We start from the raw sequence: 27,257 nt of genomic DNA on the forward strand, positions 1-27,257 counted from the left end.
GTTCCGACTCGATGGCACCTGACAACAACAACAACACACACAAAAAAGATTATAACTATGCAATAAGTTCTACTCTTACTTCTATTTCACAGATAAAGAAGCTGAAGCATAGAGAGGTTACATTACTTGCATATGGCTGCCAGCTAGTCTATGGTAGAGCCAGAATCAAATCATCACAACATAGCACTCTTAACCTTCACACGGCCCTTGCTAGAATGCAGGTTTGGAAGCTGTACATCTCAGAAACCCAGTAAGGTCCCAAGGGGCCATGTTCTCCTGGCTGACTACGAAGCAAGACAAAACAGCTGTTAGACTATGGGTCCCTATGAGCTGGAATTGACTCAATGGTGATGAATTTAGTTTGGTTTGGTTTGGTTTGTCAGACAGGTGGGTGGATGTGTTTCCAACACACATTTCCAACCACAATTCCTACACAAAGTCAAGGCCAGCTACTCACCACAGTACCATTCATTCATTCATTCATTCACTACACCCTCCGCCTGCAGAAAGCAGACACGGTGAGTACTGAGGATACCATATTTCACAGGGCACCTGTCCTCAGTAGGCTTATAGTCTTACAGGGAGACATGACAGACAAGCAAACAAGACGACCAGCCTGGAATGGCAAGCCTGTAAGGCAGGAAGCACCTGAGCTTTGGTAGCCTCCAGAAGGCCTCAGAACCCAGACTTGGGGAACCAGAGCAAGCCTCCCAAAGAGAGGTCCACATCCATCCAGACCTAACAATCTACAGGAGAAGCCAGGGGAATGGGACGGAGGGAATGCAGGATGCCCCAGACAAAGAGGACAGTACATTCATAGCTCGAAGGGCAGATAAAAATTTTAGCTGTTCATCAAGTGACCACCTCCCACATAGCTCTGAGGTCCACTAACACAGATACTACTTCTCACATCTGGGTCACTTGTCTACCCCTTGGAGATGTTGAATGAATGTGCACCTTCCTGAAGGAGGACCGTGCATCTGGAATGATATAGAATGGGCCTCCTCCCTCTCTCATCAGCACCCTCCATTCTCGGCCTCTTCAGCCTCTATCAAAACCTTCCACCCAGAAAGTCTGTAACACTACAAACACACACACTACATTTGAAGCTTATCCTCTACAAACAGGATGAAAACGCTTGTCCCCTTGGAAAGATGGCCCGGGTAAGGAGTGCCATTCTACAATCCAAGCTCATCTTCTTCCCAAGCCTTATCTCTGCCAGTGAATACCCAGTGTTCCTTCTCATTTAGAAGCACATGGCCCTAGACTAAAGTAGGACAGTTTAGTTAATGGCTTGGTACCAGGTCAGCTTTACTTCGGTCCTCCACACCACACCACACCACACCACACCACACACACATACACACACATGCCTTTTAACATCCCCACCTCAATAGGGGTGGTAGTCCCAGGAACTCCCTTGCTGCCCAGTCCCCAGAAAATAATAAGATGGAAACTGAATATGGGTCTGGGGAGAGAATAGAAGGCCCCGAGTTGCCATAGCCAGAGATGATCTGGGTTCTGAGTAGAGAGGAGACCCCTGGTCCATCCCTGCATACATGCAGCACATATTTACTGAGTGCGAGCTATGTATGTGTCAGGTTCTGTGCTGACCCTGATGAAACAGACATCATGAGTTTGGCCTCTCTCCACACCACTGTCCTTCTAGATTGATGCAGAATGTATTTACCTCCATATAAATGTTCCCATTTTTCAAAATGTAACTTTGGGTGTGATTTTTAAAAAACAGTATCATACTGTTCTTGCTATTCAGCAACTTGATTTTACGCCCAAGTTTTAAAAACTCTTTTGGTGCTAATAAGCAGGGATTTTTGCTGATTCCTTTTAGCTACTGTACAGTATTTGGTCATATAACAATGCCACATTTTACTTAGCTGTTGATGAACATTTATGCTTTCAATTTTTAGTTCTGAGGTTAGAATGAGACGGATTTCACACTGGGCGATGATGACAGTGCTGGTGATATGCATGCGATATGAAGGATGAGGAAGGGCCAGTGCCACCTCCCGGCAGGCTGACAAGTACCCCCTGCACACACACCTCATCCTCACCACCTCCCAGTGTTGGGTGGACACCAGAGTTGTTGTTGTTGTTGTTGTTGTTGTTGTTGAGTGCTGTTGAATCAGTTCAGACTCATAGTAACCCTATACAGGGTTTCCAAAGAGCGTCTGGTGGCCTTGAACCACTGATCTTGTGGTTCAAACTGACCTTGTGGTCAAGTGCTTTATCCCACAGCACCACACTCCAGGGTTAGTGCTCAAAAAGTGACCGGGGAATGAATTGAAGCTTTAGAGGGTGAGATAAAGTTAACCAGGAGTCACCAAATTTCTTGATTTTTTATCTCTAAACATCTTTCTGAGGACACCCATTGTTACCCTAAAGCTTGGGTATGATGCCCTGGAGCAATTGAGTCCAATTAACAAATACTCCAGATAAATAACAAAAGAGAAAAGTCTTTATTATTATTAGGAAGTCAGCTCGCAGAACACTGGCAGCAAACAGGCTGGCTTGGTGTTCACTGACTTGTGTGACAAGCACTTTGTTATACTATTTCTTGATAAGTTTAGTCATGTATTATATGCACAGGGCCTTTAATTCTAACATTCACACTAAATCACAAGGTGATCCTATGCCTCAACAAACCTCTCAAGGAGGGCATGATTAACTGTCCTGATGCCTGTTTGTTCAGATGGTCACTCATCAGAACAGGGACCAGGTTCCAGACAGAGCCAAGCGATTATTAACATTCCACCTAAAATAGTCAATGCATACATTTGAAAAACAACTACAACAGGATGTGTGTATAAGATGCTTTCAGATAGTGCTTAATTATATTTACTCTTAACTAAGCTAAACAGTTATGCTCTCACCTTTGGGGCCCGAGGGTGGAGAGGCTGGGTTCACGAGATCCTCCTCTCTCTCTCTCCTGTCTCCAGGACCTAAAGACAATAACTTCATACTTCTTCCACTGCAAGACTTGTTTGTTGACATTTTAATATATCTAAAATCAGGATGCAGATTACATATCAAAAGCTTCAGTATAATCTCTGTTGGCCTGGATTGACGTTGAGTTCTTTCAAAGAAGACATGCATTGCTTCTGCCAGTCAGTGGTAGTCAGAGAAATGGTGGCATCCTACCTGGAGAGTCAGGAAAGGCTGTGTAGAGAAGGTGAGGTCAAATCTTGAAAGATGAGTGAGTATAGCAGATCAGGGTGGAGAAGAGAATTTCAAGCACATGACATGGCCTCATAAATAGATTTATTATTCCTCTTAGGAGAAATCCTAGTGACACAGTGGTTAAGCACTTAGTTGATAACTGGAAGCTTGGTGGGTTCCAGAGAATCCACAGGAGAAAGACTTAGTGTACTTCTTCCATAAAGAAAATTTTTGTTGTTGTTGTTAATTGCTGACAAATAGGTTCCAACTCATAGCAACCCTGTATAGAGTTTCTGAGGAGCTGCTGGTAAGCTGCCTACAAAACCCTCTAGGGCAGTGGCTCAGTTCCCTAGTACTGCTATAACAGAAATGCCACAAGTGGATGAATTTAACAACCAGAAATGTATTCTCTTTCAGTTTGTTGTTATTAAGCATCATCGAGTCAGATCTGACTCAGAGCAACCCTGTATAGGGTTTCCAGTGAGTAACTGATGGGTTAGAACTGTCCATCTTTTGGTTAACAGTCCAATGTTTATCCTGCAGTGCCACACCACGACTCCTCTCACAGTTTGTTGTTGTTGTCGTGCCATCGAGTTGGTTCTGACCCATAGCTATTCTGTATAGGGTTTCCAAGGAGCGACTGGTGAGCTTGAACTGCCGACCTATGATTCAAACCAACTTTGCGGTCCAACACATTAATCCACGGCACCACACCAGGACTCCAGATTCAAAGGGGAAGGCTTTCTCTTTCTGTCAGTTCTAGGAAAAGGTCCTTTTCTCCTTTCAGTATCTCTAGGCCCAGCATTTCTTGGAGATACCATGTGTCTTAGCATCAATCTTTCCCTGGATCTAGAAGCTTCCCAGTGCAGGAACCTCAGGTCCAAAGGACACACACACTCCACTCCTGGCTCTTCTTTCTTGTTGGTAGTAGGTCTCTCTTTCTACATACTTCTCTCTCCTTTTACCTCTTGTTGTAGGCCACATCCCTGAGAAAGTACTTTACACTGCAGCCTTAATCCTCTTGTTGGTTTATCACATAACATCACATCAAGGAGAATCATAATGTAATGCTCACATTGAAACATTACATATTACAAAACCACTGAGTTGAACAAGTTGACACACATTTTGGGGAAACACAATTCAGTCTATGACGGGCAGTTCTACCCTGTCACCTGGGGTCACTATGAGTCAAAAATATATTTGATGACAGCTAGCAACAACAACATTTTTCTTAGGGCCTGGCAGGACCTGGGTGTACTAAGCAAGAGAAGAGGGTGTGGGTATTGCCCTAGCATGTCCATTGATAGTGGACCTCCACAGCCTTGTTCACACAGGCTTTGGGAATCCTTGATCCTTGGTTTTCCCTAGAAAACAGGTTTGGTGAAAGAAAAGTTGTATTTATCCAGCAAAAGTGGAAATAAGAAGAAAAGGGATTAACAAGTTCAAAATTGGAAATTATTTTCTCCTGGAACTGATTTCCTGGGTTTGGAAGACACCAATCAGCCCCGGGGACAAAGGGGAAATGTACACTGGACCATAAACACAGTACAGGACATTCCTTGTTCACATGTCCAGATAGTCAAGGAAACAGACTGTCCTTTCTCCCTGCTGGGGTGCACCCTGAGGTGCTCATACTGTGCCATGCTAATCCCAGAGGAACCAAGAAAGCTTAGGAGACTGGTTCTGGTCCAAGAACTCTCCGTCAGCCCCATTCATGAGGTCACCTTCTTTCTCTGAGCATATAGGGCTAGCCTAGTGACTTTGTTGTTGGTTGTTGTTGAGGCAATGCCAACTCATGTGTGTGTTGGAACAGAACTGCTCCTTAGAGTTCTCTAGGCTGTGGCTCTTGGAAGCAAATCCCTGGGCCTATTTTCCAAGGTTTGAACCACCAACTTTCATCAAGCACTTAACCATTTATACTACTCAGAGACTCCTAGCCTTGTGGCTAAGTATTACATTAGAAGCCCTTGGAAGATGTGAAAAACTGCAGATACCCACCCACACCTTACATTGTTGTTGTTAAGTGCCATTGAATCGGTTCTGACTCACAGTGACCCTGTCTATAGTTTCTGAGGAGCCACTGGTGAGCTTGAACCACCAACCTTGCAGTCCAGTGCTTATCCTACATCACCCCACACCTTATACCAGACCTTAATCAGCATCACTGAGGACAGGACCCTGACTTCTTTTTGTTTTGCTATTAAGTTTCTCAGGTGCTTCTAATAGGTGCCCAGGCTGAGGATTCCTGGACTAGACCTTTTATATTTTTCTTATCGTGTGGAAATAGCTTGCCAGGAAGTATGCACATTTCTCCCTTCCTTTGCTCTCAGAGCTCCCACGATAAGTCTCTCTTATGTATTGTCTGTGTATATAACCTGACAAGCCTACAGATACTTGCCCATTAGGCTTCAGTTAAGAGACAAGGCCGCTTGCCATTGAAGTTTAATTTGGCTCAATATTTAGTCTGTGTCAGGCACTGTACCAGGAGCTGGGGTCCGTAGAATGGTCCTTGCACTAAGGGGCCACATAGCCCAGGGGTAAATCAGATCCTAAAACAGGCGACTTCAACATTTGATGCCATGAGGGCACAAGGAAAATGCTAGCCCAGTTTGGAGTTGGGAGTAGCCTTCCTGAAAAAGAAAGCTGAAAGGTGGAGTAGGAGGTAGTGAGGTAAGCAGGGAGGAAGAAGTTCTGAGTGACCTTGAATAATGAGCACACCCTCTGTGTCTGTGGGCCAGTATCGTGGGGTGACAAAAAAAACAACAAAAAAAACAGGCTTTTCAACTCTTGCCAATTTCTTCATAATTGAGCATACAGGAAATGAAGCTTGGTGGGCAGGTCTTAGACCATGGATGGAAGCTACTGAAATAATTCCTCTGACAGACCCTTAAACTAATTCTAGAGACCCGAGGGAGATATAGGTTTCTCAGCACCAGGCACTAACCAGGGAATCTAAGGTTGAGGCCCCTTGGATTGCCCTTCTGTAAAATGAGGCAATATGAGTAGGCTTCAAAATGTTCATGGAAAAATTCCATTATCTTTTAAGTCTGTTTTTCCATGAACCTTTTAAAGCCCTCTCATATAATGTCCCTGGGCCTGGATCATATTCCTTTTGAAAGCTATTGAGTAGAAACAGAACACCAGATCTCTCTTCCCTTCATCAACCAAGCCTTCTACAGACTTTGGAGTAGAATTGCAGAGAATCTTGGATCACAGTTTGTTCCTTACGTCAGGTAGACCTGTCAATTCACAGCTTGTTCCTTACATCAGGATGACCCTGCTTGAATGAGTCATCCATCATGGTCCACAGTGCGTACTCTGGTGAATCTGATCTAAGAACGTCAGAGAAGTGAAGAGCCTTCCCCAGAGTCACCCAGCTGGAACATGGTGCAGCCAGAGCAGAACCTGGGTCTTCCCACAGGCACATTCCCCACTTGTGGCGTCACCCAAGACCAGAATGAGGTGTCCTAGTGGCATCTTGGGAGGAGGGAGGATCCGACATCTTACAATACTGAGTTTCCATTCAAGAGTCAGAGAAGTAGTTTGTTGCATTCTTTGTTTTTAAAGTTCTACCTTTTTCTGGGTGTTTTTGCAGCAGCCTGAGGCACAAACTGCAGCATGACTTGTCTGCTGATTAATGGCAGGTATGTAACCTGCTGTAGACCTGTACCTCACTGCCACTGAATCTATTCTGACTCAAAGTGACTCTGTAGAACACAACAGAACTGTTCCATAGCATGTAAATCTTTACAGAAGCAGATTGCTTCATCTTTCTTCTGCCTAGTGTTGGTGGGTTCAAAACATCAGTCTTTTAGTTAGCACCCTAATGTTCAACTCCCTGTGCCAGCAGTGCTTCTGTGTACATCTGAGACCACCATTTGTTGTTTATTTACAGTGGGGGGCAGGGAGGACCGTGCTCGGTGTTGGACATGCACTCACTCAGTTTTATTCTTCTAACAGGTCAGATCTGTGAGGTGGTGATAGCCATTCCTGTTTTGTTGTTGTTGTTGTTTTGCTGTTAAGTGCCATCAAATTGGTTCCAACTCATAATGACCCCATATAGGGTTTCCAAGGAGCAGCTGGTGAGTTTGAATCCCTCACCTTGTAGTTCAAACTGACCTTGCAGTGCAGTGCTTTAGCCGACAGCACCACACTAGGACTCCATTCCTATTTTCCAGATGAAGAATTGAGACTCTGTGACTTTGAGGTAACTTGACTAAAGTTGTAAGGTTAACAAGTAGCAGATCAGTATTTGAGTCCACATCTGCTTAACTCCTTTCCTCTGAAGTCCTTCCTTCCCTGGTAGGATTCCTTATGATTATGTCTACATATGGTATGGTCCCCATCTGTCAGAAACTTATAAACTGAGCTCTGTGTGTGTGTGTGTAAGGGGCATTCAGACAGGAGGACCACACATATATTTTAAGCAGGGCAAAGGAATCAAGGAGCTCTGGTAGCGTAGTGGTTACAAATTGGGCTGCAAACAGCAAGGTCAGCAGTTCGAAACTACCAGCTGCTCCACGGGAGAAAGATGAGGCTTTCTGTTCCCATAAAGACTTACAGCCTTGGAAACCCTGTTCAGGGTCACTAAGGGTCGGAACCAACTCAACAGCATTTAATAACAACAAAGGAATCAAACTGAGTTCCAATGTTCATACCAGAGATGATCCTGTATCCTGCTCCCAGACAATATGGATCTTCTATAGGGGGAGTAGCTGAATGCACATCTATGCCTCAGGTACTCTGCATGTTCTGGGACCACAGTGGGGAGCCACCAAGTCAGCTCCTGCCCTCGTGGAGTTTATAATGTACAGGTGGACAGGCATTAAATAATCATACCCTCTTTCTGCCATCACATCGCTTCCACCTCATAGCAACTATAAAGGACAGAGTAGAATTACTCCTTAAAGTTTCTGAGTCTTTAAATCTTTACAGGACCTGGCAGCCTCATCTTTCTACCACAGAGCTGCTAGTGGGTTTGAAGCACTGACTTTGCAATTAGCAGCCCGATGCTTCATTCACTGCCCCACCACAGCCCCTTAAATTATCACACAAGTAAGTGTATACTTACAAACTATGGTAGTTACTATGAAAGAAAGGTGCTTATACAAACATGTCAGAGGGGACCTGGCCTAGCCTAGTGGTTGGGACAGGCTTCCTGAAATAGGTAATAGTTGAGATCTAAAGATTGAATAAATATTTATGAGCCAGCAAAGGAGAGGACAAGGCAGAAGAAATAGCATGTGCAAAGTCTCTGTGGTGAGCCTGAACATGATGGATCCAAGGGACTGAAGAGAAGGCACTGTGCAGGGATCCCAGAGCATGAGGGGTGTGTTGAGGACTCTGAGGTCTGAGAGGTAGGCAGGGGCCAGACCACAGTGGCCCAGTCAAGCCATTGAAGGCATCTTGACTTTATTTGTACAGCTCCAGGGAGACAAAGAAATGCTCTAAGGATAGTGATACGATGCAGTTTATTTCTTGAGAATCTCACTCAGGCTTCTGTGTAGAGAATAGATTGTTGTTGTTAAGTGCCGTCGAGTCAATTCCAACTCATATCGAGGAGCGGCTGTCAAGGACTTCCAAGGAGGGGGTCCAGTGCATTATCCTGCAGTGCCACACCAGAACTCCAGAGAATGTATTAGAGAGGATGATTAAGCATACTGAGACAAATTGGGAGACCATTGTGACCACCCATGAGGGGATGAATTGGAATACATGATGGTGGAGGATGGGATGTGGGGGCTGAGGAAGATGTTGAGATGCTGTCTTGTGGAACTGGCTATTTGGGAAAACCTTTCTTTGAGATTGGGGAAACCAGAAGGCCAATTGTGGTTAATGTGTTTCTGGCAGGGTAGACTGGGGAGAGGAGAAGACTTATACTTTTTTTTTTTTTTAATTGTGAATTGAGTGAAGATTTAAAGAACAGATCATCAAACATTCAGCAAACCAAACACTTCGTGTTATTTCAATGATTGCAATCTCCTCCACAGTATTTTTCTCTACTCACTTTAACTCTTCATTGTTTCATTTTGTAATGCTATTCTTTTCCATTTTACTTATCTTTTGAATAGTAATTCTTTGCCCACAGTCCAAACTTCAAAATGTGTCTTCTTAAGTGTCCCTCTGCCTTGTATTCCAGCCACCTAGCTCATTCGCCTACCTCCTAAAGGCAGCCATTGTCACCTCCTGCAACCATGCCTCAGGAACTCCAGCATTTATTTAATGGCAGATTTTGAAAAGAAAATAAATAAAGCAAAGGAAACTGAGCAGGAATAATCATAGATGTGGGAGGAACTACATGTGAGTATGGTGGCCCAGACTCCCCAAGGGAGTAAATTTATGTGAAAAAAAAAAAATTGTCTGGTAATATGGAGAGCCCTCTTGAATTCAGTGATCATGAATTTACACAGGAAACAATATGTTCTCTTGTCCAGGAGAATGTCTCCCATGGGTGATTCTCCTGCAGTGTTGGCTTCTCTGGTATGGACAGAGAGAAAGTAGACAGTTGTTGATCCAGAGGTAGAATTTTGCTAGGCAGACAATGATGAAAAGACAAGGGTCAAGAGGGGTGAGAGAATTGACAAGAATGTTTAAGACATGATGGACCATAGTATTTAGGCTGGATAGGAAGGATGATGGGAGATGGATTGAGGATGACGGATTGGATGAAAATAGAGGATGTTGATGGAGTGGAAGGACTGATGAGGCCAATGGGGGAAGTTGCATTCCTGGAGACTGAGGCAGAGGAAGGAGGTACCCTTAGATTAGATGAATATGAATGAACTACCCATAGTGATGACAGAAGGTACTCATTCAGGATGATGCCAACACTTGCTGTAAAGAGAGGTGTCTACAGGTTTAAAGAATTAAAAGAAAAGACTGGACAGGGAAGTCACATTATTGCAAAGGGTAAAGGGTGAAATAACCTCAAAGGAACAGAGTTTTTATTTTTGCAAGAGAGTGGAAAATGCTGTCCAATAGAAAAATAATGCAAGTCACCGATGTAACAACAAATTTTTCTACTGGATACATTTAAAAATACAAAAGGATACAGATGAAATTCATTTTAATAATGTATTTAATACAATCTATCCAAAACATTATTGTTTCAACATATACACAATGTTTAAAAATTATGAATTAACTATTTACATTCTCATATCCCCCTAAGTGAACTCTGGTAACGTAGTGGTTATGAATCAGGCTGCAAACCTTAAGGTCAGCAGTTCGAAACTACCAGACGCTCCGCGGGAGAAAGATGAGGCTTTCTACTCCTGTAAAGATTTACACCATCGGAAATCCTGTACAGGGTCGCTGTGGGTCGGAACCAACTCGACGGCAAGGAGCTCTGGTAGCGTAGTGGTTACAAATCGGGCTGCGAACCACAAGGTCAGCAGTTCGAAACTACCAGCTGCTTCGCGGGAGAAAGATGAGGCGTTCTGCTCCCGTAAAGATTAACAGCCTCGGAAACCCTGTGCAGGGTCGCTATGAGTCGGAACCGACTCCACGGCACATAACAACAACAACAACCCCACTAAGTCTTCAAAATCCAGTGTGTATTTTATCCTCAGAGCCTATCTCAATTCAGATGAGCCAATTCCAGGTGTCCAGTATCCAACTATCTCAATTCAGGCAAGCAGATACTATATTAGACATCTGGATCTATACTCCTCTTATCTTTCGTCTTCCATGTCTTCAGCACTGAGGAATGTGCTCATCATGGAAACATTAGAGAAATGTACAACTCCAGCTCTATACTCAAGCATTTTCTCTTGTTGGAGGCAATTGCTGGGCAGTAAAAAGAGACTTGGATCCTAATCTTAGTTCTGATTTTTTACTTGACAAGAACTTGGGTGCCTATGTCATCTGTAAAGTGTGATCAAATAAGCAAGTACCTCTCAGGCACATCACTGCTTGGCAGGTATAGTCCACAAAAAGTTCCTTAGCCTACTCCCTGGCCTGCCTCATAAGCTGAGGGAGTGCTTGCGAACAGCTTTCTCAATTGAGTAAATGTAAATTTACTTGTTTTACAGTTTCAAATGTAAGAACTCTTGGGCTCAGAATCAGTCTTGGCATGCATTTTATTTACTCTTAGGATTGCAGTGTTTTTATCTTTTTTTAAAAAAGCAATCCACAAGCTTACTAAAATAATCAAACAGTTTGAAAGGGTATAGAGTGAAACTCTACCCCACCCCACTAATTCTTCCCTAAAGACAACCACAGATTCTGGTTTTTAAAAGTATCCTTCCAGAGGTGTTTTATGCATTCAAATGGATAAGTGTGTATGTGTGTATTCATACACATAAAAATGCTTTGAATGAGGGAACACTCTGTACACTAGCCTTGCACTATGCTTTAGTTAACAAAATAAATATTTTTTATTAAAATGTTATGTTGTATTTTATATGAAAGTTTTCACAGCAAATTAGGTTCCCACTTACCAGTTCCTACACAATTTGCTCAGTAGCATTGGCTGCGATTTTCACTGGTAACTTCCACATCATTTCTGTTCTAGTTGTTCCATTTCCAGTAATCTAGTTTCCCCTGCCATCCTTGCTTTTAAGTAAAGGCAAATGGTCTCATATAGCTGACTTTTTAAAAAAGCATAGCACTCATGGATAATGTTGGTTATTTTATGATCCAATCAGTTATTTAGCTAAAAGTTAGCCTTATGAAATAGTTTGGGCTCAAGATTTAAAGAATATCTCAAGGCAATAATAGTCTTAGGGAACTCTCTAGTAGACGTCTTAAGAATTTGATTTTTCTTCCACCCTTTGCTCCCATTCTAAAAGGATCCTATATTGTTCCTGATCAGAACAGTTAGTAGTAATAGCTGGGCACCATCTAGTTCTTCTGGTCTCAGGGAAGATGAGGTTGTGGTTTGTGTAGACTGTTGGTCCTGTAGGTGAGTTTCTTCTCCAAGGCTTTGGTTTCCTACTTTCTCTTTTACTCTGGATTCATAGAGACCAATCACTAATAGTAGTTTTGAGAACATCTAATATCAATGCACACAGACCTAACTTTGTAGTGTTCCAAAGTATGAATATCGATCATTTATTTATTTGATCAATATCAAAGAAACTCTGGTTACAAGTCGGGCTGCTAACCTCAAGGTTAGCTACTTTGAAACTACCAGTGGTTCTGTGGGAGAAAGATGAGGCTTTCTGCTCCCATAAAGATTTACAGCCTTGGAAACCCTATGCAGGGTCACTATGAGTCACGCTATCAGTCGGAACTGACTCCACGGCACACCACAACCACTACCACCATCAATGGACTGTGATCCACAAGGTCCATGGTTTGAGCCTGTTCTGCTCCCACAAAGATGTAAAGCCTCAGAAACACTATACAGAGTCACTGTGAATCAGAACCGACTCAATGGCATTTAATAACAACCAGTGATCACACCTTTCCAGTCTTTTGCTACTTTAATTGACAACACTATGCCCAGAGACTATGCTTGCGCCTATACTTTGCATACATATGCACCTATTACTTATAGGACAAACTCCTAACAGTAGAATTTCAAGGTCAAAAAGCATGGGCTTTTGAAATAGTTTTCATAGGTTTTGCCTTATGGGCCTTCAAAGTGGTTACACCCATTTACAACCTCCACAGTAATGTTTGAGTGTAACTTCCTCAAACTCCTAACAACATAGTATATTATCAGACTTTATCTTTGCCTGTCTGATAATGGAGTGCCATGGCTCCACAGGATAAGCACAGGACTGAGAACCACAAGGTCAGCAGTTTGAGTCCGCCAGCCTCTCCAAGGGAGAAAAACAAGCCTTTCTGCTTCTATAAAACGGTTGTTGCTATGAGTCAGAACCAACTTGACAGCACTTAACAGCAAGTCTGATAATAGCCTAATCACAATTTGCTCAGCTTCAACTGTATTGTGCACATAACACCTGGTACCTAATATGTATTACATTGGAAGTGGTGATGAATGCTATTTAGGAGTGATTTTTCTGGTTGAGGAAAGAATACAGAAAGGAGACCAGTCTGCCTGTGTCCATCAAACCTGCTCCTGTCCACATTGTTTGGGTTTGGCTGACACCTGGGTGACATCCCATGTCTTTAACTGAACAGGCTCATGGAGGAGACTTTAGGGGATGAGCCTGAGCTTTAGTCTCTGAGTACTCAGGAACTGAGATGGAGAACTACTACCTGGCTATCAGGAGGGAAGAATATACTGCAAACTATCAGAGGGCAGTTACCACTATTCCCAACAAGTTAGCCAAAAGGCCATTTATTTGGAGCTACTGTGTTGTGGTGTGATGCTGTAGAATAAGCACTATACTGCTAATCACTAGGTCAGCAGTTCAAATCCACCAGTTGCTCCTAGGAAACCCCATACAGGGTCATTATGAGTCAGGATCAACTGGACGACACTCAACAACTGTGTTGGCCTACACAAGCTGTCTTTACAAAATCTCTGATAGAAGTTGGACATGAACATGTTGTTGTTGAGTGCCATGAAGTAGGTTCCAACTCATAGTGACCCTGTATAAGTTTTCTGGGGAGCAGCTGGTGAGCTTGAGCCACCGACCTTGCAGTTCAAACTAACCTTGCAGTCCAGCCTAATAACTCACAGTGCCACACCAGGACATATTAGTGGGCTCTTAGAATTGAGCTATTTCTCCCAGTTGCTTGACTCCCTGATGGGACTGGGAAAGGACCCCTGCCAGCACCTCCCTCGGCTCAGTTTGTTGCCCCTCAGTTCAACACAGATCTCCCCTTCCTGGTCTCACCAAATTGTTAACAGTTTGACAGACAAGACATCCATACAAGTAGTTGCTGAGCCCCTACAAAGTGCCAGGCTATGTGCTGGAAGTGACGCTGGGGCTTTCGAGATGAGTAAGACCTCTAGTACAGATCTGCCAAGCAGCTGTGCACCTACTGGTGCCCACTCCCCGACCCACATTCAGGCTGGTGGCCTAGCCAGTCACACCTAGCATCTCTGGCTGTTCCTGGCTGTTTGGGTTCCAACCATGAGTTCTCTGTAGAATGCACAAGACAGCACATGTAGGGACCTAGCTCTGACCACATGTATAAATGATGTAACAGATACCATTGCCAGGCTGCCCCATCCAAATTTTGCCCTTCCTCTATTTGAATCCTACCCTGGCCTTCACTGGCTGAGGGATGAAGTTCTCGCTCCTTCTGCTAACTCCAAATCGTTCTGCCTCCCACATGCCCTCGTTCTTCCTAGATCCCTCATGCTGAAGCTGTGGGCTATTGTGCCTCCTTAGGCCCACTGTTGGGTCTTTCTCACACTTTTAAAAGCCCACTAGTCCCCAGCTTCTGTAACCTTCCTGGTCCCATTACCAAGACAGTGAAACGTGCCTGGGGTTTGAATCTCTGCTGGCCACTCACTGTGATTCTAATTACCTAACCTCAGTGAACTTTGGTTTGCCCCTCTGTAAAAGGGAGATAATGTTGATTTCATATCTTCTTCACCAGGCCAGAACTTAATGAGCTAGTGCTTTGCTTCTAGAAAACTGGAGAGTATGAGGGATTGGGCTCAGTGACTAGGGGGAGGCCTTCATTAAAATGGGAGTATGATGGGACTGCTGATCGCTGGAAGGCCAGGCCACAATTTGAGTTAGGGAGCTAAAGGGTTATAGGAAGAATGGCCTCCTCCCTCCTCAGTTTAACCTGGAGCTGACTATTGGCTACCTGTACATTTCTTAGAAATAAGGGAGGACTTTCTGAGCCCTGGCACCCTCAGAAATTAGCATTTGTGTTCCTTGGAGTTTTCTTTGTGCTCTTCAACATCCCCTTATTGAGTCTCAGATTGGATGACCAACTGTCCATTTTGTACAAGATTGTCTTGAGTTTGGAGTCCTTGGGTGGTGCAAATTGTTAACATGTTTAGCCGTTAGCCAAAAATTTGGAGGTCTCAGTCCATCCAGAGGTGCCTCAGATGACAGACCTGCCGTCTACTTCTGGAAAATCAGCCATTGAAAACCCCCAGGGGTCTTCATGGGGGTCTCCATTAGTTGGAATCTATTCAACAGCAACTGGTTCTGGGTCCTGATTTTAGTAGCCCTGGACAGTTGGTCACTCTAACAGGCCAGTGGCTAGCTGGACCAGGGAACACAGAGCAGTGGGGACTGCAGCCCTGGCCGGGCATTTAGTACTGCATGCCTACCTAGCAGGGCCTGGACCGCGGCTGGCTTTTTCACACATGATCTCACTGTCCTCTCAGCCTTCCTCCCAGGATCTTTGCTAGGCATCATTCTACAGGAACGGAAGCTGAGGCACACCCAAGTTAAGGACTTTTCTCCAGCTCCCGCAGCTAGGAAGCACCCGAGCCAAGATTTAAACCCAGCTGTACTCAACGACATCAGGCATCTCGGCCACAACTCACTGCATTGAAAAGTACCCTTGTGTAGTGTGATTCACCACTCCACCAGCATGCTCCAACAGTTTTCTGAGCTAAGACTCTTAAACCCTAAGTTTTGTAGTTTCTGTGTTAACTGTTTACAGGCGTATAGTGATGAAAACACTGCTTATTTGCTGTTTTCAGCTGCATCTGATGATCCTAATTACTGAACAAGTGATTTGCCAGATAAGTGAGAAAAAAAGGCATTATCCTAGTTAAGGGGTATTCTCTGTGACTTCTTAAATTCAGGGGCCATGTCAGCAATTTATCTTTGTACCCCTCCATTAGTTGACATTCTTGTTAATCATAACTGTTGCCCAAACATCTTTCTTTCTTTTTTTTTTTTTAATTTTTTATTGTGAATTGAGTGATAGTTTACATGAGAGAGCATCAATCAGCAATGATTACAATCCCCTCCATGCATCATCACTCAACAGTATTTGCTTCTGTTCTGTTTCTTTCTTTTTTTTTTTTTTTGGATGTACACCAAAACACTCAGAAATATACAATCATTCAAACAACCAAAGGGCATACCCTGCAAGCCCACCCACCCCCCTTGGCCACCAGCCCACAACTCCTCTCCCTCCATGAGTCTAGAGTCCTCAGCTGCTCTATCTCTCCATGTCATCATCTCTGCCTCCATCTCTGGCATCATTGCTTCTCTGGATAGGGTCCTGCACTCCACTCCCACTCTTCTCCCTTAATGGTCAAGGGTCCTCTGCTTCTGAACTGCAAGATCAACCACTCCCCTCTTTTTGTTACAAAATGTTTACCTTTACATTTGCAACAATCCAGTCAGTCCTGATAATAATTGCTCGCTATTGAACTACAAGAGTCATATCCCCATCTCCTTTCACCAGCCCCATCTAGGCAGGTTGAAAACCACTCAGTGGAGATTCTACCTTCCCTCACACCCTCTGAAACTAAACTCCCTTGTGAAAACTTGTAAGGCAGTCACTTCGTGCTTTTATAGCCCCCTCCCCCCCATTTTAGGTAACCAATGTCTAAGTTGCCCATCCCTATCAATCCTGTGTACAGAAGGGATAGGAATGATCCTTACTGTGAAGATTCCTTCCCTCTAGGTTAGTATTTTAAGCTACTACATCCATAATTTTAGGTCAAGTTCATCAAATTGTAGCAATTTACACTTGTTTTCTTTATCAAAAAACAAATTGTTTTTTAATCTTCCTTTAGTCAAGTTCTGATCATCCAGCCATTGAAGCTAGATCAAATGGATATTATCTGCAAGTATGGGCATTCTTGTGCATCTCCTCTCAGTACGTATTAGATGGCTGCTTCACTCTCAGCTCAAGCCCTCTGTGGCTAGGTCCTTGTCCATTACCCAAACAGTCTTGACCTTTATTGTGATTTTAGGAAATGTGAGAGGGCTTCAAAAAGTCCTTGGAAAAATAGGATCAAAAGATAATGGATTTTTTCTGTGAACTTTTTGAAGTTCCTTCATATAGCCCTGTTAAATAGTTAATTTTCAGAAACTGCAAAGAAAAACATAAGTAGCCATTCTGAGTATGGTATTGAAGCCCATTGCTCAGTGAGAGCTTTCACCTGTCTAATACTCTCTGATAAGTTCCCAGAAAGGCTCAGCCCACCATCACCAGGAAATCAGACTTTCAGAAGGTCCCTTGTTGAAGAGCCAGTGACTTCTGTCCTGCTCTTATCCCCCCAAATATGGGTTAGCTTGATTCGACCATGATTCTCAGTGATTTGGCAGTTATGTGATGACCCTCCATGATGTGATCCGATGCAATAAATCAGTAAGAGGATGAATGGTGACATACACCACCACTCTCCTGGGAATTCCTAAGAGTGTGGCATGCAATACCTTTTATCTCACAAGAGGTAAAAAGAGAGAGATTGGGCAGTGAAAGGGTGACCCACTACCATCAAGAAAGAGGAGCCAGGAGTGGAGTGTGTCATAGAAGCACACAGAAGCTTCTAGATCCAGAACGATTGAGGTCAAGACACATGGAGATCTCCAAGGAATGCTGCATCTATTGAAGTTGAAAAGAGACAAGGACCTTTCTCCAGAGGTTGTCCTTCCAACTGCCAACCCAATTTCTCTAACTTAACCCCCTAAACTGTGAGATGTATTGCATTAGGTGAGTCCTGGTGTGGTGCTGTGGATTAATGCTCTGGACTGTAAAGTTGGTTTGAACCACAAGTTCGGCAGTTCAAGCTTACCAGCCATGCCTTGGAAGCCTTATACAGGGTCGTTATGGGTCAGAACTGACTTGATACTTAACAACAGCAACCACAACATCTCTTTGAAGTGTTCAAGAGCAAAGATGTCAGTTTGAGGACTAAGGGACACCTTACTCAAGCCATGGTATTCCCAATAACCTCATATGCATGTGAAAGTTGGGCAATGAATAAGGAACTTCTGAGAAGAACTGATGCATTTGAGTTATGCTGTTGGAGAAGACTATTAAAGGCAACATGGACTACCAGAAGAACAGACAAATCTGTGTTGAAAGAAGTACAGCCAAAGTACTCCTTAGAAGTCAAGGTGGCCAGACTTTGTTTCATACACCTCGGACATGTTATCAGTAGGGGCCAGTGCCTGGAGAAGGACATCGTGCTTGGTAAAGTTTAGACAGAGCACCTAATGATGTTCTTCTCCAGGGACTGGTCCCTCTTGACAGCATATCCACAGTACATACAGATTAGCACAAGTTTATACAAATACAAGTGAGATCATTTTGGTGGTGGTTATGTGCCGTGGAGTTGGTTCTGACTCATATCAACCCTGTACAGGGTTTCTGAGGCTGTAAATCTTTAAAGGAGCAGAAACCCTCATCTTTCGCCCACAGAACAGCTGGTAGTTTCAAACTGTTGACCTTGTGGTTTGCAGCCAGATTTGTAACCACTATGCGCTGTTTTAAATTCTAAAACGGTGGGTGTTTTTTTTTAACTCAGTGAACGTGTGTTTTTTTTAACTCAGTGAACATATCATGTGCCTCTTTCTATGTTCATACAGAGGTCACTCTTGTTGATGGCTACCTGGCATCTGTTTTATAAGAAAAAATCAGATTTACTTGTGTAGAACTTTTGAATCAGGTCTACATATTGGCATAGGCACAAAGTTTCCCTGGACTTGTTCTGATATGATTTTAACAGTTGTTCTTTAGAAGATAGAGATGGTTACTCATTTATTAATCCTTTTTAATAGTTGACATGCAGTTTGACTTAAAACTTTTGGAATTATTATTTTTTCCTATCTGTTATAGATTATTTATTCTTAATTATACAGGTAGACTGATATGGGGAGGGACTCTTTGTTCTTCAGACCTAGTTAAATGCCTGGTTAGTTTGTCTGAGTAAGTGGATTTTCTTATCAAGAGTCCATTGACTGGTTTCTAACTATATCTGGAGCTGAAGCTGAGAAACTTGGCATTGTTATTTGTTTGATTTTAGTTTTGCTGTTTCTTGACACAAAGTAATTAAAAGGCTCAGAATGAAAGATCCCTAAGGTCATTAAATCCCTGGGTGGCACAAAGGTTTGCACTTGAGTAGTAACTAAAGGTTGGCAGTTTGAACCCATTCAGTGGCACTGTAGAAGAAAGACCTAGGAATCTGCTTCCATAAACCTTAGGACTTCTTTGTAAGACCTGGGGTCACCATAAATTGGAAACAATTCAGTGGTAATGGGTTTGGGATTTGGTTTATAAGACTATTCAAAGGACTGGTAATCTGCCAGTAAGGAGTCCTGGTGGTTTGGCTACTAACCAAAGGGTTGGTAGTTCATACTCACCCAGCAGTTCCACGGGACAAAGTCCTGACAATCTATTTCCATAAAGATTATATAGCCAAGAAAATCCAATGGAACAATTCTACCCTGTCAGATGATGTTGCTATGAGGCAAAACAACTCGACAGCACATAATAACAACAATATCCCATGGCACTAATCTGTCAGTAACCTTGACCAACCCACACAGAGGGTTTAATATGGTTCATTTTGGCCAACATGGCTAACAGAATACACATGAAATGCACAGAGGTTATGATACAGCTTTGTCACTGTTTTAAATATAGTTCTCCAAATTTTACAATAATTAGCACTCCATTTGTTCATATTTGAGATAAGAGAAATTCTAAAATATTAATCAATGGATAAATAGTAGACACCCAAATAGAAACATGCTAGTGGGAAAAAGTGGGGCAAAGCACAGGGATTAGAAATAGAACTGGATTCCAATCCCACGTCTACCATTTATGAGCATGTCACCTACTCTCATTTTAAAGATAAAAGAAAGTGATTGTAAAGTACATAATAAAGTAACTGGCACATAAAGCATTGATTAAATTATAGATATCTTCCCTGTATGTATTTACTTTTAGATGTGCCCTGTTTTTCAAGAAACCCAAGCAAGTCCTATCAAGAAACTTATCACCCATGTTGTTACTATAAAGATTTGTTATTGTTATGTGCCATTGAGTCTATTCTGACTCATAGCAATTCTAAGCACAACAAAATGAAACACTGCCCAGTCCTGGGCCAACCTCACAATCATTGCTACACCTGAGCCCATTGCTGCTGCCACTGTGCCAGCCCATCTCATTGGGGGGTCTTTCTCTTTTTCTCCAAACTTCCACTTTTCCAAACATAATAGCCTTCTCAAGGGAATGGTCTTTCCTAATAGTATGTCCAAAGTATGAGAGACAAAGTCTGGCCATCATGGCTTCCAGGGAGCATTCTGGCTGAACTTCTTCCAATACAGATCTGCTTGTTCTTTTGGCAGTCCATGGTGCTTTCAATATTCTCCTTCAACACCATAACAAATGCATCAATTCTTCTACTATCTTCCTGATTCACTGTCCAACTTTCCCATGCATATGAGGTTACTGAAAATACCATGGCTTGAGTCAGGTACACATCAAACTGACATCTCTGCTCTTCAATACTTTAAAGAAGTTTTGTGCAGCAGATTTTCCCAATGCAATACATCATTTGATTTCTTGACTGCTGTTTCCATGAATGTTGATGGTTGATCCGAACAAAATGAATCATTTGACAACTTCAATCTTTTCTCCATTTATATGGATGTTGTTTATTGGCCCAGTGGTGAGAATTTTTGTTTTCTTTACATTAAGATGCAACCCATACCAAAGGCTGTGGTCTTTGGTCTACATCTGTATTTTAAGTCCTCTTCATTGTCAGTAAGCAAGGTTATATCAGCTGCATATCATAGGTTGTTAATGAATCATCTCAGATTACTTGCTCAGCATACAGGTTGAATAAGTATGGTGGAAGATTACAATCTTGGTGCACACCTTTCCTAATTTTAAACCATTCAGTGACCCCTTGCTCTGTTCAAATGACTGCCTCTTGGTCTATGTTCCTCATGAGCACAATTAAGTGTTTCGGAATACTCATACTCCTTAATGTAGTCCATAGCTTGTCATGATCCACACAGTTGAAAACTTTTTCATCGTCAATAAAGCACAAGTAAACATCTTTCTGGTATTCTCTGCTTTCAGCCAAGATCCATCTGATATCATCAGTAATATTCCTCGTTCCACATCCCCTTCTGAAATCGGCTTAAATCTCTGACAGTTCCCTGTCAGTGTAATGTTGTAGCATTTTTTAATTACCTTGAGTAAAATTTTGTTTGCGTGTGATATTAATAATATTATCTGATGACTTCCACATTCCCTTGGGTCACTTACCTTTGGAATGGGCACAAATATGGATCTCTTCCAATCAATTGGCCAGATAGCTGTCTTCCAAATTTCTTGGTATAGATGAGTGAGTGCCTCCAGTACTGTCTCAGTTTGTTGAAAGATTTCAATGTGTATTCCATCAATTCCTGGAGACTTGTTCTTTGCCAATTCCTTCAATGCTCTTGGACTTCTTACTTCGTTATCACTGACTTTTGATCATATGCTGCCTTTTGAAATGGTTGAGCATTGACCATTTCCTTTTGATACAATGACTCTGTGTCATTTTACCATCCTCTTTGGATGCTTTCTGCATTGTTCAATATTTTACCTCCATTATTTCAAATTGAGGCTTGAATTTTTTCTTCAGTTCTTTTAGCTTGAGAAATGCTCAGCCCATTCTTCCCTTTTGATCTAACTCCAGGTCTTTCACATTTCATTTATTTATTCCATTGACAAACAGTTTTTGACCAGCCACTATATGCCAGGCAGTGTACAGAGACACAAGAATGAAGGAAACTCATGATTCCTGATTTCCAAGGGCTGACCTGGAATTTGACCCCTGTTTTCTTCTTTATCATGCTAACCTTAAATTCTGCATTTAATTCTGTATTAAAGAATAACTGTCCCCCGGGGACTGTGTAACTCACTGAGGGCTAGAATGAGAAAGGGTGACAGGGAGACTGAGAACTATTCTCAGGTTATTTGAAGGGCTCCCAAATATCAGGAGGGAACTTCTATAGTCTCTGTTGCTACACAGGGAACAAATTTCAGATCAAAATAAAAATGGAACTTTCTAAACACACACAAAAAGCAAACAGTTACCATTGAGTTACCCCTAACTCATGGTGACCACATGTATGCCACACTGTGCTCCGTAGTCTGATTGTTCAGAAGGAGATCACCAGACCTTTCTTCTGAAGTGCCTGTGCATGAACACAAGCCTCCTGTTTGCATCACTCAGGAACCTTTCTCTAAATAGAGCTTCCCCAACACTAAAAACAAGGCTGCCTTGGCTATTGTTGCAAGACAGGATTCAACCCCCTTCATTCCTCGGCTGTGCCATGGACACCCACGATGAGCACAATTACCTCTTCAAAGTTGTCCTTACTGGAGATTCTGGTGTTGGATAGAGTAATCTCCTGTCTTGTTTCACTCAATATGAGCTTAATCTGGAAGGCTTTTCCATAAACCAAGTTAAGGGAAAAACAATGAAGGCACAGATATGGAACACAGCAGGGCAAGAGCCATACTGAGCTATAATACCGGCATACTGTCGGGAGCTATAAGCCTTATTGGCTTATGACATTGCTAAACATCTTACAAATGAAAATGTAGAGCAATGGCTGAACAAACTGAGAGATCATGCTGATACTAATATTCTTATCATACTGTGTGGGCAATAAGTGTGATTTATGCCATCTCAGAGCAGTCTCTACAGATGAAGAAAGAGCTTTTGCAGAAAAGAATGGTTTGTCACGCACTGAGACGTCTGCTCTAGACTCTACAAATGTAGAAGCAGGTTTTCAAACAATCCTGACAGAGATATACCGCATTGTTTCTCAGAAGCAAACGTCAGACAGACATGAAAACGACATGTCTCCAAGCAACAATGTGGTTTTTGTTGCTGTTCCACAAACCACTGAAAATGCTGTTCCACAAACCACTGTTCCACAAACCACTGTTCCACAAACCACTGAGCCAAAGGTGCAGGGCTGTCAGAATATATAAGGAGTTTCTCTTCTCCCCTAGAAAGCTATGTATAGTCCATTTCCAGGTCTGAGATTTAAATATATTTGTAATCCTTGTGGTCAAAAGAAAGAAAGAATTCAAGCAGAGTTTGAATGGTAAACTGAATTCTCACACTGGGTGGCAGACTAACATGTGGTACTATTTTATTGAACCCTGTATGTGCATAACAGCAGACCTGGCACTCTGCCCTGGGCTTTTTCTAACTTTTTATTGTGAATTGAGTAAAGGTTTACAGAGCAGATCATCAGATTTACATTCAACAAATCATATTCTTTATGTGGTATGAAGAGAGGGTACAGCTGTCTGGCCAAAATGTTCTCCCCACCAATTCACCCTGATGCCAGAATTTCTAAAGTTTCTCATTCTTTGGCTTTAAGACAAGGGTCTTTGTTAAAGTACAGTCTGTTCAAGGACATGTTCAAAAATCAACTGGGACCCTTGTCTTAAAGCCAAAGAATGAGAAACTTCAGCATTGTACTTCAAGATAGATCTTGAAATGTTCTTTTTGATGTTGAATGTAATGCCATTCCTCTTCAATTTGTTGATCTTGGCATAGTAAACAATGTGATTGTCTGATTCCAAATAGCCATGACCAGTCCAGTTCAGCTCATTAAAGCCTGGCATATTGATTTTTAGGTATTTCATTTAATTTTGGACAACTTCCAATTTCCCTGGATTCATACTCCGTACATTCCATATTCTGATGATTAATGGATGTTTGCAGCTGTTTCTCCTCATTTTGAGTTGTGCCCCATCAGCGAATGCAAGTTCTGAAAGCTTTATCCCATTCGAGTCATCACAGTGAACTCTACTTTGAGGAAGGCAGTTCTTCTCCAGTTGTATTTTGAGTCCCTTCCAACCTGAGGAGTTCATTGTACTGGGCTAGTTGTGTGGACTTTTGTGAAATCCATATTGAAAGCTGTGGACTTTGATCTTTATCAGTTAAGTATTTTAAGTCCTCTCCACTTTCAGCAAGCAAGTTTTTGTCATCTGCATATTGCAGGTGGTTAATAAGTCTTCCTCCGATCCTGATGCCACATTCTTCAGATAATCCAGCTTCTCAGATTATTTGACACTCTATTTCACAATATTCTGAATAGTATCTACTTGATACTATTCATAGTGTTTTCATCTTCTGGCACTATATCTGACAATGTTCCACTGATATTCATAAGGTTTTCATTGACTAAACATTAAGAAGTAATTCACCTTTCCAGCTTTCTAGATTGTCTTGGTCTGGAAGCTAGCTGAAACCTGTCCACCATGGGTGACCCTGCTGGTATTTAAAATACTGGTGGCATAGTGTCTAGCATCACAGCAACACCCAAGCCACCACAGTACAACAATCTGACAGGAGTCCTGGTGTAGTGCTGTGGGATAATGTACTGGATCACAAGGTTGGTTTGAAACACAAGGCCAGCTGTTCAAACCCACCAGCCACTCCTCAGAAACACTGTACAGGGTCACTATGAGTCAGAACCAACTCGACAGCCCTTACAACAACAAAAGCAACAAGACATGACGATCAACGGCAATCTTTGACTGGATTCTGTAGTAAAACAAAAAAGTAATTATAAAGATCATTTTGTGGATATTTGAATGATCTGAATATATTCTGAGCGTTGTCATTAAATACCGTCGAGCTCGTTCTAACACATAGCTACCCTGTATAGGGTTCTGGAAGAGTGGCTGGTGGTTTTGAACTGCTGACTTGGCCTTTAGCAGTCCAGTGCTTATACTACAGCAACACACCAGGACTCCATACTGTATGTTATATATTATTAGAACAATCTTAAATTTTGGTGTGGGTAATAATGTGGTTGGAGTCCTGGTGTGGTGCTGTGGGTTAATGTGCTGGACTGAAAGGTCATTTGAACTGCAAAGTCAGCAATTCAAGCTCACCAGCTGTTCCTTGGAAACCCTACACAGGGTCATTATGGGTTGGAACTCATTCAAAAGCACTTAACACCACCACCAACAATAATGTGGCTATCTATATAGGACAGTGACTTTAAGTCTGCATGTTTGTAGACTGCAACCTGCAGATACCCTAGAACCCCACCAGCACTCCTTTAAAGATAGAGAGAGAGGGAGCGACAAAAAGAATGAAAACAAATGTAGCAAAATGTTAACAATTGGTCAGTCAAGGTGGCAGGTACATAGATGCTAATTCTATTAGTTTTTCAACTTCCTGGAGTTTGACATTATTTTTTTCAATACAAAGTTGAAAAGCAAATACATTTCTTTTACTTGTCAGCGATAACTCCTGGAAGTCATTATCACTACCCTAACTTTTCAGCATGGAGTTTATTAGACTGTGTCTCCAGTCATCTAGCCAGGCTGAGGAGAGGGAGACAAAGAGGATGTGCTGGATTGGGAGAGGACAAGGAATGGCTGAAAAAGTGACAGGGATTGTACCTGGAGCCACATAGCAGGGGACATGGGACAACTAGGCACCCAAGGAATCAGGGGGTTAAGCAGGAAGTTTGGGTGGAAACCAAGCAATGACACTGTCTTAGGCTGGGTTTCCTAGAGAAGCCAAACCAGTGAAATGTATATGTTGTTGTTGTTGTTAAGTGCCGTTGAGTCGGTTCCGACCCATAGTGACCCTGTACAGGGTTTCCGAGGGTGTAAATCTTTACGGGAGTAGAAAGCCTCATCTTTCTCCCGCGGAGCGGCTGGTAGTTTCGAACTGCTGACCTTAAGGTTCACAGCCCGATTCGTAACCACTACGTGATATAAGGATATATATAATGAGTTTTTATCAAGGAAATGGCTCCTAGTTATAAAATCCCAGGTCCCCAGTGGAAGAAGAAGACAATCTTTTCATACGTGTCCATTATATTGGGAGCAGGCCAAATTTCCAACAAAACATTCTTTCACTCGTTTGACGGCTCGTTGCCAGTTATATTAGAGTTAACTATGCTGTATTGGATTTCACCATGAGAATACGCACATCTCAATGCCAAACCAACCCAGTCAAAATGACACAATACCCTATCACAGGCGCCAAGCTTAAATTCTGCTTTTTCACTTGCAGTGTCTGGCCAACCCTAGCCACCCCTCAGTGCAGGGGCCATTAGTCACATTCTATGTCCTCTACTCTACCAATCACTGACCTTTCATTAGAGCATGGAGGTTAAATGTGTATGAATTGATGTCAAGAGCCCCTGTGTGAATCTCATACCTGCAGCATGAACTTGGGCAAGCTGTTTAGTTCTGCTAAGTCTGAAGTTGCTGATATGTAAATCCTTCATAGAACCGCAGTGGGTTGTATGAGACTTTGATGAGAAGCTGTGTATGAGAAGCTGTGTATAAAGCAGTCAGCACAGGTGCATGGTACACACTTAGTACAGGTATGAACACATTTGTAGAATCTCAGCAGTGCATTACAGCTCATCTCCTTCCCAAGTAGAAGCCTGTGCGTGTTGTCTCTGCCTCAGCCACCTCCATATCCCATTCCCCAGCATTTTCTCTCCTCCCTCATTCCAAATATATCTATCCTAAATCAGACCATTCTTTACTAACTCCAAGCCTACCACCTTCAGCTCTCATTTATCTCCTACAGCAGTCACTTTGACTGCTCTCCCTGCTTTTACTCTTACCCCCTTCCCTTCCAGAACATTCCCATAGCCATCATTCTCCTGCCTAAGTTCCCCTAGGGCATCCCATCACTCTTGAACAAATCCCAACCCCTGGCCCCAACCCACAACATTTTGACTTGGCTCCAATCCAGTTCTCCATTCTTATCTCTTAAACTCATCATTGTTCACTGTGTTCCAGCCATACTGGCCTCCTTTTTCTCTTTGAAATGCACCAAGCTCCTTCTCAACTCTGTTTTTGTGTTGGCTGTTCCCTCTGTCTAAAAGATTTTTCCTCATGTTTTCACATAGCTGTCTCCTCTTCCTTGCGTTTAAAGGCCTCAGTTCAGAGGTCATTTCCTCAGTGAGGTCTTTCCTGAGCACCATTTCTAATGCTGTGTACCACTTTCACCCTTTTTAGTCACCATTGCTCTGTTTTATTGTCTTTAAAGCACTTGTCATGATCTAAAATGCCTTGTTTATTAATCCCTGCTATGTGTTCCTTATTGGAATGTAAGCTCTGGGAAGCAGTCTTATTCCCCAGTATAGCATCAGCACCAAATTCCAGGAGAGTATTTGGCATGTAATATTGGTTCAGGCCCACCAGCTGCTCCTCGGAAAGCCTATACAGGGTCACTATGGGTCAAAAGTAGGCTGTAATCTTAGCAGGCATAG

General features: G+C 42.6%; 1 protein-coding gene and 1 pseudogene across 1 annotated transcript in view; both read left to right on the forward strand.

Annotated features, from left to right (window-relative positions):
* The window catches only part of VSTM5 (V-set and transmembrane domain containing 5), a 29,434-nt gene that overhangs the window by 1,246 nt on the left and 931 nt on the right, over positions 1 to 27,257 (forward strand). The window lies entirely within an intron of this gene.
* On the forward strand, positions 22,314 to 22,838 carry LOC102811810 (annotated as a pseudogene).

Source organism: Chrysochloris asiatica, unplaced genomic scaffold (assembly GCF_000296735.1).
Source record: "Chrysochloris asiatica unplaced genomic scaffold, ChrAsi1.0 scaffold00163, whole genome shotgun sequence".
In the NCBI taxonomy this organism is placed as follows: domain Eukaryota; kingdom Metazoa; phylum Chordata; class Mammalia; order Afrosoricida; family Chrysochloridae; genus Chrysochloris; species Chrysochloris asiatica.